Genomic DNA, 12332 nt, shown 5'->3' on the forward strand with positions numbered 1-12332 from the left:
GGTGGGGTGGAGGAGGTGGTTTCTCAGTCCCTTGGGGGTCCGAGGATGAGAAGCAAGACTTTGGCGATTCTGAAGGGCCTCTAACGGGCTGTCACGGGAGCTGCTGTGGTGGTGGGAGGAGCTTTGCCCATTGCCCCTGTGGGCGTGGCTGTGAAGCAGGACACCCAGGCCACTCCTTCTCCCCTGGGTCCTTGCACGGGGACTGCCCTTTGGCCCAGGCAGCTGCCTGCCTGACTTGGACACAGCACACCACACTGGAGCCCAGGGCCTTAGAAACCAATGGGATGATAATTCGTGTCAGGCTTTACAACCTCATCTCGTCTAAGTTGAACGGAAGACTGAATTCTACCGGGTTCTGCCTGTCCCCATGCAGGTCCGATGGTACCCCACTTGGGAACCGCACACCTGCCAGGGGCACACTTGACACACAGGGCTTCTTATATATCCCTTCCTGGCGCTCCCGGCATTTGTCAGCACTCTGGCACGTTCGGTGATGCTGCTGACAAGGGGACTGGGAGGGTGGGCTTGCCCTCCCAAAGATGAAGACGTGTGACCACGACAGGCTGGGGCCTCGGAGTGTCAGGCACACCGGGCATCTTTCAGTCTGATGAGGCCGCCAGGGCTCAGAACGGGGAGGCCAAGCAGGAGCAAGCCGGGCCACCTTCCCTCTGCCCGCTGCCCCAGCTGGACACGGCTGAGGACAGAAGGGCGTGTCTATGGACAAAGTTTAAGAACTGCAGAATCGTTCCTTCCCAGGACACTGCCTCAGGCCAGTGCGGTGGCCTGTCCTGGGGGGGAAGCAGTGACCTCAGGCCGGTGCGGTGGCCTGTCCTGCGGGGGAAGCAGTGACCTCAGGCGGGTGCGGTGGCTTCCTCCAGCGGGGAAGCAGTGACCTCAGGCGGGTGTGGTGGCCTGTCCTGCGGGGGAAGCAGTGACCTCAGGCGGGTGCGGTGGCTTCCTCCAGCGGGGAAGCAGTGACCTCAGGCGGGTGCGGTGGCCTGTCCTGCGGGGGAAGCAGTGACCTCAGGCCGGTGCGGTGGCCTGTCCTGGGGGGAAGCAGTGACCTCAGGCCGGTGCGGTGGTCTGTCCTGGGGGGAAGCAGTGACCTCAGGCCGGTGCGGTGGCCTGTCCTGGGGGGAAGCAGTGACCTCAGGCGGGTGCGGTGGCCTGTCCTGGGGGGAAGCAGTGACCTCAGGCCGGTGCGGTGGCCTGTCCTGGGGGGAAGCAGTGACCTCAGGCGGGTGCGGTGGTCTGTCCTGGGGGGAAGCAGTGACCTCAGGCCGGTGCGGTGGCCTGTCCTGGGGGGAAGCAGTGACCTCAGGCGGGTGCGGTGGTCTGTCCTGCGGGGAAGCAGTGACCTCAGGCGGGTGCGGTGGCCTGTCCTGGGGGGAAGCAGTGACCTCAGGCGGGTGCGGTGGCTTCCTCCCGCGGGGAAGCAGTGACCTCAGGCAGGTGCAGTGGCCTGTCCTGTGGGGGAAGCAGTGACCTCAGGCGGGTGCAGTGGCTTCCTCCCGCGGGGAAGCAGTGACCTCAGGCGGGTGCAGTGGCTTGTTCCCACAGGGAAGCACAGTGACCTTTCTGAGAGGCTCTCAAGGACCCTCTTCCTCAGTCTGTTCAGCCCCTCTCATAGTGTGGTTATGAAAAAAAGCTAATTGTAAAAGTCAAGATTAATAGCATTTTTTTTTTTAATTCAGTGAGAGGAGGGGAGGCAGAGAGACAGACTCCTGCTTGCGCCTCAACTGGGATCCACCCGGCATGCCCACTAGAGGCTGATGCTCTGCCCATCTGGGGTGTTGTTCCATTGCTCATCAACTGAGCTCTTCTTAGCACCTGAGGTGGAGGCCATGGTGCCATCCTCAGCTCCTGGGGTCAACTTGCTCCAATGGAGCCATAGCTGCAGGAGGGGAAGAAAGAAAGAGAGAGAGAGAAGCAAGAGGAGGAGGGATGGAGAAGCACATGGTCACTCCTCCTGTGTGCCCCGACTGGAATCAAACCGGGAATATCCACACACCAGGCTGATGCTCTACCACTAAGCCAACCGGCCAGGGCCCATTTTGTAGGTTTTTATGAATCTCTCTGGAAAACTCTCATCCTAAACACGTCGTTTTTCTGTGAAAGTGAACACTTGAGCTGACCAGGTCCTATAAAGACAGTTTCCCTTGATAATCTCACTAGCCTATAATGGCCACTCTTTCCCAAAGTAGACTTCTAGGAATTGGGGGTGGGGTCGGGAGGAAGAAACAGTCTTTCATGGACTGTATTTTAGGTAACGCGTTTGCAGTTGAATAAAGAAAGCTTCAAGCGCAGTGGTTTTGTTCAATTCATCTCCATTAGTGAAAGCTGTTGATAGTATCATCTTAGCTCTCTACTCCACCGTTGAAAACGGACCCCCTAGCTTTGTGTTTTGTCTCAATCGTGAACCTGGACCCCAGCATAAAGCAGAAGATTGTATATTGTTGGCTTTACCAGGACACAGGACCAGGACGCCACAGCGCTCCCTCCCTGGGGGGGAAACTGGGGATGGATGACTATGCTCCTCTGAGATAAGACCCACAGCGTACTCTGTGCATGTATGTATCAGAGCCTGCAGTGCCTGGGTCTCAGCCTAGTCGGCCTTTCTCCCTGTTCCCGTCACGAAATGCCTGCCATCAGCCTCTCAGTGCCTTAGTGAGCGGAGGAGAGCACGGGCTGTTTCTCACTGAAGTGTCACTTTATATTGAGTCCTGCAGCACACATGGGTGAGAGGTCGGTTCTGTGGCCGGTGGTCATCCGCAGCCCAGCGGGCTGGACGTGGCAGGAGGGTGCCCACGTGAGAAAGCCCACCCCCCTCCGGCAGAGGAGGCACTGACGAGAGGCACGCCCGGGGCTCGCTCAGTCTGTCGGGACGGGGTCTCGCGCGCATTGGCTCTTCCTCTTTACAAACACGTTTGGACCTGAACCCTCCGGCTCCCTCGCTGCCCACAACTCTTCAGTTATACCCTCTTGTCCTTGAAACCATTCCACGTCACAGGGACAAAGGGGGCGATTCCAGAGTGCCCACCCTGGGCGGGGCTCCGTGCTGTCTGTAGGGAGGGGCACGCCACCTGCTGCAGGCACAGTAGCCAGTCCTGGAGGCGCATGGTCGCAGCCATTCCCCTGGGGTGCGGATGGAGGTGTGAGGTTAGAGGCCCCTGGACTGACCTTGGAAAGGTGTTTCTTACCTACTTGCTGTATTGGGTACCATTCTCTTCTTCCTGCCACAGCCTGCACTTTCACTGGCAGACTGCCACCCCTGCCCGTGAGGGGCAGTGAGAAGTGACGTGCTCTGAACAGGGCTCCAGGGACCCCAGTGAGACGACCCCGAGTGTGACTCTGTATCTTCTTAGCCAAGGGCATCTGTTGGGCAGGTTATGTAACCTCCCTGAACCTCAGGGTTTTTGTCTGGTATCCTGACTTCGCACAGTATAGAATGAAATTTAAAACATGCACACAAGGTCCCTGGCACACAGGTGTGCTGTGTCTGCAGGACCTCCTCTGGCCGCGCATGAGGGACGGGCAGACTGAGTGCAGTGCGCGCCGTCGCCTGTCGGGGGCGCTGGCCCAGGGAGAGGCTTTTCCAGGCGTGCGGCTCTCCAGGTGCCTGGGCTGCAGCAGGAAGACCCACACCAGACCGGGCGGGCAGTACAGCAGCACGTGTCATGATGGAATCCACTTCGACTCTGAGGTGACAGTCCACAGTTAAAGTGTAACCATTTTTCAGGACACAGACACCGACATACAGTTCATTCTGTAATGTAAACTTTGACTGAAGTATGCACACAGAAATGTATAAAAACCTAAATGAACAACTCAGTGCACACACTGGTCCCAAAGCAAAGACACGGACTATTACCAGCCCAGGGGCAACCATATCCTTACTTCTGTCCGCATGGACTGGGCTAGCCTGGATTTGAGCTTTATGCAAATGAGTCACAGGGCAGGAACCCTTTGTGTCTGGCTTCCTTCTCTCAACCTTCCCGGGGAGTCGCCCGCCTGGCTCTGACCCCTTCATGCAGTGCGGTGCCTATCCACCCTCCTGCTGAAGAGACGCGGGCGTTTCCAGGGTGCTAACTTGCTCATGAAGCCAACGCCTTCTCTCTGTCTCCCGGACTTTCTCACTTCTGCTGAGTGGCCCTCAGGGAGAGCTGCCGAGTCCCCGGGTGCGTGTCCCGGTGACAGCCACAGCCAGCTTCCCAGCGCCACCGCTGCCCTCCATGTGTGAGGGTCAATGGAATTTACTTTGCCCCAAATGCACTGAAATTTATTATTTCTCAAATTTCTGTCTTTGTATCCCTCTTTCCAAAATAGTTATTTTTCGATGCTGCCAAGTCAAGTCACTGGGACTTACCCTAGATTATCAAACTGGAAACGGTCTCCTGGGGTCTCCCCAGCAGATTCCAGTCCCGAGGGAGGCTAGACACCAGCCAGGGTAGCAACCCCCCTTGCTCAGCAAACGCACCCGCCTAGATAGCCTCGCACTGCCTCTTAACGCTTACAGGAGCGCAAGGGCTTGCTCAGCCACTGCTCATCAGGGTTCTCAACCTCTGTAACTTGGGCCCGGGGTGCCCTCTGTGTGGGTCACAGAACGGTGCGGGTTCCTGAGCCGCGGCCGCGGCGAGAAGAGCGGCCCCTTCGAGGGCACAGGCCTGCACAGCGGCTTTGCTACGGGATCTGGGAAACCTTCCGTTGACTCCCTTTGATATTTGTGATGAAGCTGCCCCTTGGACAGTCTCGATTGTCATCGCTGGGTAAATACATGTTTGTCAGGGCTGAGAGGTCAGGCAGCGCTCGGCAGGTGAGCCTTTGCTCCGTCACAGCGCGGGTACTGTGGGCTGCAGAAATCCTGCCTTCGCTGCCTGGCCGCCTGACGACACCAGGCCGACCAATGTCGGGGGCTGGTGGCAGGCCGTAGATTGGATTTCTCCCTTCAGATCAAAGGCAGGTGAAGACTCGGTTCTCCTGGGCAGTTTCCAACAGCACTGCTCTTGGGATCGGCCAGCAAGTTTGCACGGGGCGCTAACGGGAGCCCGAGAGGACAGCCCTGCTCCGACCAAGCGTGTCCGGACGGGGGCATTTTATAGCCGAAAAGAAAACAGCACTCTTCTCTAGGTTTCCAAAAATAGTTAAGGTAACAGAATCTTCTCAACATTAAGGGGTTTCTGCATAACATTTCTTAAACCTCTGGGCACTTGTTACAATTCTAACTTAGATGCTATGAGACTTGGCATCAACTTTCAGAGCACCGGGTTATTTTTCCGCTTAAGTTATCCACATTTCTTGATGTTCCACAAAAGTGCCTGGAGCTCCACCATTTGAACAAGTTCGAGAATCAGGGGTCTGTACGGAGAGCCAGTGGTCCCAAACATTGTCACGACGGCAGTCACTGTGTCTGGAGGGCTCTCTGTGCCGGTGCCGGGGAGTCCCTGATGTCAGCTGTTCCCACTTCACCAGCTGACCCTGGCTCACAACGTGGCCGCCCCCCTGCTCTCCTCTGACTGTGTTGACAGGCAGGTGTTCTCCCCCCACTTCGCTTTTTTAACTGGAGGGCACAGAGGCTTCCTCGGCGTTGTTTGTGGTATTGGGAATGATGTCCAAGGGGGGTGAGTCCAGATGACCCCCTGCGCGCAGAAATTACCCTCCAGTATGACCGGTGATGCCTCAAATCTCCTAACATCGGCAGGGAGTTCCCTCTGGGCTGTTTATAATGTGTGTGTTTGCATGTTTAGGACTGTGAGTTTTCAGAACACTCAGATGAGCGGTGTGTTCTGTCTTTCAAGGAAGAACACACAGATTCTTGCTGGCACAGAAGCAGCCCTGTTTGCATTTCTGCACTGTCGTCTGCCATGCCAAGCCCTCAAGCTAAGGACAGCAAATAGGCTTATCTGACCTTTCAACTCCAGTCATTTGGTGATGATTTTCTAGTGTCCTTCAGGATTTGGAGGCCCCGCTCCTGCTCGTAGGAAGAGGAAGAAGTGCTGTGATCGATTAGCAATGTCTGCATGGATCTGGGTGGGGAAGGGGCAAACAAGGGGCTGCCAAGTCACCACCTGTTCCCTTCCCAGCTTCCAGACCAGCTGGTGTTCCTGCAGCACGGAGCCAGCACTCAGCAAGGACGGGCCCCGGCACTCTGCTCTTATCTGGTGTCAGTCCTGAGACGTCTGCACAGTCAGAGGCGGCTCAGCACGGCACTCGGAGGTCAGGCCCCGACGCCACGCCTGCCGGGGCTCAGACCCTGTCTCCACTTCACTCGCTGTGAGACGATGGGTCGTGACCCGCGTGACGGCAAACCTCTAAAATCCCCCCAAACTAGATACTGACTCAGCAATTAAACTACCAAACAGTTCGTTCAGTCACCTACATCGCGGGAATAAATTAAAGCTTCCTCATATCCCATAATACAAGAGCTGGTGCCTCAGTTTTCTCATGTATGAAATAAAACGGGGATCACAACAGTCACTACCTTGCGTGATGCTTAGAAGGATTACATAGTTGGTACACGTCAGGTGCTCCACAAACGGCCATCGTCATCACCAGTCCCCGCTGTGCCACAGCTTGAGCTCTCCCTCTGGGCACCAGCCTCCCCTCAAGGCTGTGCTCTGACCTGCCGCTGCTCCACGGGCACTGACCTCGTGCCACTCCCGAGCTGCCGCTGCTCCACGGGCACTGACCTCGTGCCTCTCCCGAGCCGCTGCTGCTCCACGGGCACTGACCTCGTGCCACTCCCGAGCTGCCGCTGCTCCACGGGCACTGACCACGTGCCACTCCCGACCTGCCGCTGCTCCACGGGCACTGACCTCGTGCCACTCCCGACCTGCCGCTGCTCCACGGGCACTGACCTCGTGCCACTCCCGACCTGCCGCTGCTCCACGGGCACTGACCTCGTGCCACTCCCGACCTGCCGCTGCTCCACGGGCACTGACCACGTGCCACTCCCGACCTGCCGCTGCTCCACGGGCACTGACCTCGTGCCACTCCCGACCTGCCGCTGCTCCACGGGCACTGACCTCGTGCCACTCCCGACCTGCCGCTGCTCCATGGGCACTGACCACGTGCCACTCCCGACCTGCCGCTGCTCCACGGGCACTGACCACGTGCCACTCCCGACCTGCCGCTGCTCCACGGGCACTGACCTCGTGCCACTCCCGACCTGCCGCTGCTGCACGGGCACTGACCACGTGCCACTCCCGACCTGCCGCTGCTCCACGGGCACTGACCACGTGCCACTCCCGACCTGCCGCTGCTCCATGGGCACTGACCACGTGCCACTCCCGACCTGCCGCTGCTCCACGGGCACTGACCACGTGCCACTCCCGACCTGCCGCTGCTCCACGGGCACTGACCTCGTGCCACTCCCGACCTGCCGCTGCTGCACGGGCACTGACCACGTGCCACTCCCGAGCCGCCGCTGCTCCACGGGCACTGACCACGTGCCACTCCTGAGCTGCCGCTGCTCCACGGGCACTGACCACGTGCCACTCCCGACCTGCCGCTGCTCCACGGGCACTGACCACGTGCCACTCCCGAGCCGCCGCTGCTCCACGGGCACTGACCACGTGCCACTCCCGAGCCGCCGCTGCTCCACGGGCACTGACCACGTGCCACTCCCGAGCCGCCGCTGCTCCACGGGCACTGACCACGTGCCACTCCCGACCTGCCGCTGCTCCACGGGCACTGACCACGTGCCACTCCCGACCTGCCGCTGCTCCACGGGCACTGACCACGTGCCACTCCCGAGCCGCCGCTGCTCCACGGGCACTGACCACGTGCCACTCCCGAGCCGCCACTGCTCCACGGGCACTGACCACGTGCCACTCCCGAGCCGCCGCTGCTCCACGGGCACTGACCACGTGCCACTCCCGAGCCGCCACTGCTCCACGGGCACTGACCACGTGCCACTCCCGAGCCGCCACTGCTCCACGGGCACTGACCACGTGCCACTCCTGAGCTGCCTCCCCCACCGCCTGGATGCCACCTCCCCCAAAGCAACAACAACCGTTCCCTCCTACGGAGTACTTCCTGTACATCAGGCACAGTGCCGAGTACACACCACACCTTTCAACGGCTCTAGAAGAATATTATTGTATCCATTTCATGGATAAGAAGGTGCAGAGAGCCTACGCGATGTGCCCCAGGTCATGTAGCAAGGTGATGTTTACTATGTGGTGTCCCCACATGACATATACTAACACTGGTGCTTTCCACCCGGCAGGACTTCCCACTTAGACCCCCTGCGGCAAGCGCACGCAGTCTCTCTTCATCAGAGGCTATGAGAAGTGAAGAGAGGCCAAACAAAACATAGTCACGAACGGGATCAAAATTAAAGGTGAATAGGCCTGACCAGGTGATGGCGCAGTGGATGGAGCGTCCGACTGGGACACAGAGGACCCAGGTTTGAGACCCCATGGTCACCAGCTTGAGCATGGGCTCATCTGGCTTGAGTGTGGGATCAGAGACATGACCCCATGGTCGCTGGCTCAAGCACGAGGTCACTTGCTCTGCTATAACCTCCCCCCACCCCCGTTCAATGCACATATGATAAAGCAATCAGTGAATAACTAAGGTGTCACAACGAATAATTGATGCTCCTCATTTCTCTCCCTTCCTGTCTGTCCTTATCTGTCCCCCCCCTCTCTGTCTCACACACACACACACACACACACACACACACACACACACACACACACAAAGGTGAACAGTAAATTGGAAAAAACATAATTGCCACAGATCTGATATTCAACAATATCCCTGATCTATAAAAATAAGTGAAGAACAAAAACCCCAAAAGGAAAATGATGTACCAATAACTAATTAATATGTTAATAAAGTTGGTTAAGAGAAGAAAGAAAGGTAAAACAGCAGATTCTCTTCCAACTCCTCAATTATGAATTGGGAAAAATGTACCAAAATGATGAAGCCAGTTTGTTGGTGCACATGTTGTGGTTTCTCCTGCCCCCTGGTGGTGGGAATGTGAAGTGGAACAATGCACTCCAGCTGTTTTGAAAAGATGGGTCAAAAACCTTTTCAAATGTTCAGGTCTTTTCAGCTAGCAATTCCAAGTCGACAGCTTTTGTCAGGGAAGGAGAGCCATGTAGAAAGAGACACATACCTCGCTGTATTATTTATACAAAGAGAGTTTTTAAAAACTGGCTTTCTTCTTAGAATGAAGGGCGATACATTCACGTTCACGAGCGCTGTCCGCTCGGCAGGGGCCTTTCTGAGGGCTTTATGCGGATGAACTGGTTTCTGCAGCTGCTCCCAGTCCGCCTAGCTGGGGACTACTGGGGCAGCTTCGGGGCACAACGAGGGAACAGGGCTGCGTGCTCAGGCTTGCAAGTCATAGAAAACAACTCAAATTAGCGTTAATTTGAAAAAAGAGAATTTTTTTTTTCTTTTTGCTGAGGAATCTGGGCAGTTGCAACGCTGAATAATAACAACAGTTAAGACTGAGGGCTTTCCGTGGGCCCAGCACCGGTCTAAGCACTTTGCATGGGTAAGTACTTTCAATTTCCATCCAATCTATAAGGTGGGTACCGTTCTTCACCCCGCTTTGCAAGTGAGGAAACTAGGACAAGAAAGAGGGTAGGTGGCCTTCCAAGGCTGCAATGGCCAGTGGTGACAGAACCAGTCATGACAGCCAGCTGCAGCCGGCTCCAAAGTGCATGAGGCGCACTAGGGCCCGGCTGGACCCAGGAGGGGAGGCACCGCTGCCTGGACCCCTGGCTGGGTTTGCATCTCCCAGCCTCCTTCCTGGGTGCACTCCTCCCATGTGTCTCCGTGGTGGCGGCCCCAAGGCCACCCAGCCCACAGCCCACACACGCGCAGCAGCCCCTGCCTCTGTCCCGAGGGCTGAGAGATCTGTGTCGGGCCACGGGCCCTCTCCCAGCCTCCCGGGAGCTCGGCAGGACCACTGCGGAAAGCGGCAACAGGGCTTTCTCGGAGGGAGAGATGCCGGCAGACATGTGTGGCCACACTGAAGGCCGGGCGATGGGGCTCCCGCTACGTGTCAGGTGTTCGCATGGCACTGGGGAGCTCAGAGTGGTGGCTGCCCCCACCAGCTAGGGGGAGAACAGGCAAAAGGGAAACTGTAACAGAGTAACCGGAGCCGTGAAGGGAACAGCCAATGAAGAGTGCGCAGGAGCCTGGCCGGGAAGGCCCGGCAGCCCAGGGCGGCAGTCAAGAGCAGGAACTCCTGCCTGTTGGACGCATACTACGTGCCAGGCGCTACGCTGAGCAACTGGCATCCGTTTATCCTCACTCTGGTACCTGCAGTGTCACAGACGAGGACACGGACACTCAGAATAATGAAGTAACCTGCCCAAGACCCACAGTGACGGAGCCAGAGCTCAAGTCTATAAACACCTTGTACTTAACCGTACTGCTGTCAGGGGAGGCCGGCCAAGGTCACAAATTCATGTTTTCCCAACAAGCAAGCCACACCGGAAATAAGAGTTTCTTGGTTGGTAGCGCGCTGATATCACGTGTTTGTCGCGAAGGTGCACAGCGCACGCATTTAAAAACTTATTTAAGGGGCCCCCACAAGGCAGACGTGCTTGTTACATATCGCATTTTTTTCAACCTGCTTTTACGTATCATCAGTGTGGCGTGTGAGTGGTGCTGTTTAATGTGTCCCCAGGGGGAAAAACTGGAAGGGTTTCAGAGCCAAACACAAAGGCCCCAAAACCTCCGAAGGGGAAACCAGATCGGACTTGCACATACTACATATGGAAACCCTGGAATTGCTGCCAGGCTCTGGGAATATCCAGTTACCAGGGAGACCCAGCACTGACCTTTCTGCAAGGAGTCATCCACAGAAGACTGTACTTGATAGGAGGAGTTCACTTCCTGTGACCGGGGCTTCTAACCTCGTACAAGAGAGAAGAAAGGAGGGCAAAGACCCCAGTTGGCTTTGAAGAGATGAATCCTGATTCTTTAAGAGCCTGAAAAGAAACAAAACAAGAGGAGGTATTGTGTAGGAAGGTCATACGATCCACTCAGCTGTTCGATCCTTTGCTCTAATGGGTTTGCTAAACAGGCAGAAGAAATGACAAATAAACCATTAGAAACTTGACATTCTTATTACATTTCTTTGGTGAAATACCCACGACATGTAGAAGATATGAAAGAGTGCCAACTGACTGGTTTAAATGTTACTTCCTGGGTAGCAAGTGTTCTGGGCTACCCACCCCTGTTACGACACACCTCAAGCCACTCTCCCTGTTCCCCACACCTCCCAGCAGAATACAGTGCCCTTTATTCAGTACTCGCATAATGCTACATACAGTGTTTCTACTATGGCATTGCATTGAAATCATCTCCTCACTAGATGCAAACCTACTTGTGTCCTCAGTATTTTAGTAGACGCAGCGGCTCAGAAAATGTTTGTTGGCTTAATGAAATGCTTCTATGTATATGTGAATACTGCAACATACGACAGTCCAGTACCTCTCTGTGGCCATCTTTGGTCCAGGAGCTCCTCAAGGGCAACATCACGTCTTATTTATTTTTCTCTCCACTGCCCGGCAGGGCACCTAACAGTTCCTAGCCAACAGTAGGTGCTCAGTAAACGTCTGCGTGGCTAAGCACATTCAACACAGAACACAGAGAAAGCAGGCAGGAGAGTAATAGATAGGATGTTTGCAATAGAAAATCTTGTGAATTAGTGACACAAGTCTTTTCCGGCTTATAAGAATGAGCGCTGGAAGATGGCAGTTTTCTGGGAAAAGTATCCATTTTATCCACATTCCCAGCTGGTGAAATTTCTCATTAGTTGGAAAAAGGGGGTTAACACGAACCACATAACAGGAGCTTCGCCCTTCAACCTCACAGCACACCACGGAGGCAGGTACAGTCCCCGGGGTGCAGAAGGGGAAAGAGGCCCAGAGAGGTTTACTTCTTGCCAGAGCCCACCCAAGTGGTCGATGGTCGATAGCTCGGAGCCCCCCCTCCCCCCTCGCGAAGGCTGCTTTCGACCCTTTCAAGGTCTCGCTGGGCGAAGCTGGGGGCTGGGAGGGGAGGCCTGCACGAGAACTTCGCCCTCTTTGGGCACCTGGGAGGCAAGGACAGCTCTGGAGGCGGCACAGCCACCCACGCGGCGCCCGCGGGCTCGGTCCGCGGGAAGAAAGTGGGATATTCTCGGCCATGAGAGGCTGAGCATTTTAAATTCAACTCATTTCGCGGACTTCGGCGCGCAAATTACGAAGGCAACTGCGCCCTTCGAGTCTCGCCAATTAAAACCACAAAGACCAGTCTCCACCCCTCGCCTGAAGAGGCCCCTCCGCGGACAACGGAAGTTCCGGTGTGGATACGACGTCACT

The sequence above is a fragment of the Saccopteryx leptura genome, chromosome 5 (assembly GCF_036850995.1).
Source record: "Saccopteryx leptura isolate mSacLep1 chromosome 5, mSacLep1_pri_phased_curated, whole genome shotgun sequence".
Lineage (NCBI taxonomy): Eukaryota > Metazoa > Chordata > Mammalia > Chiroptera > Emballonuridae > Saccopteryx > Saccopteryx leptura.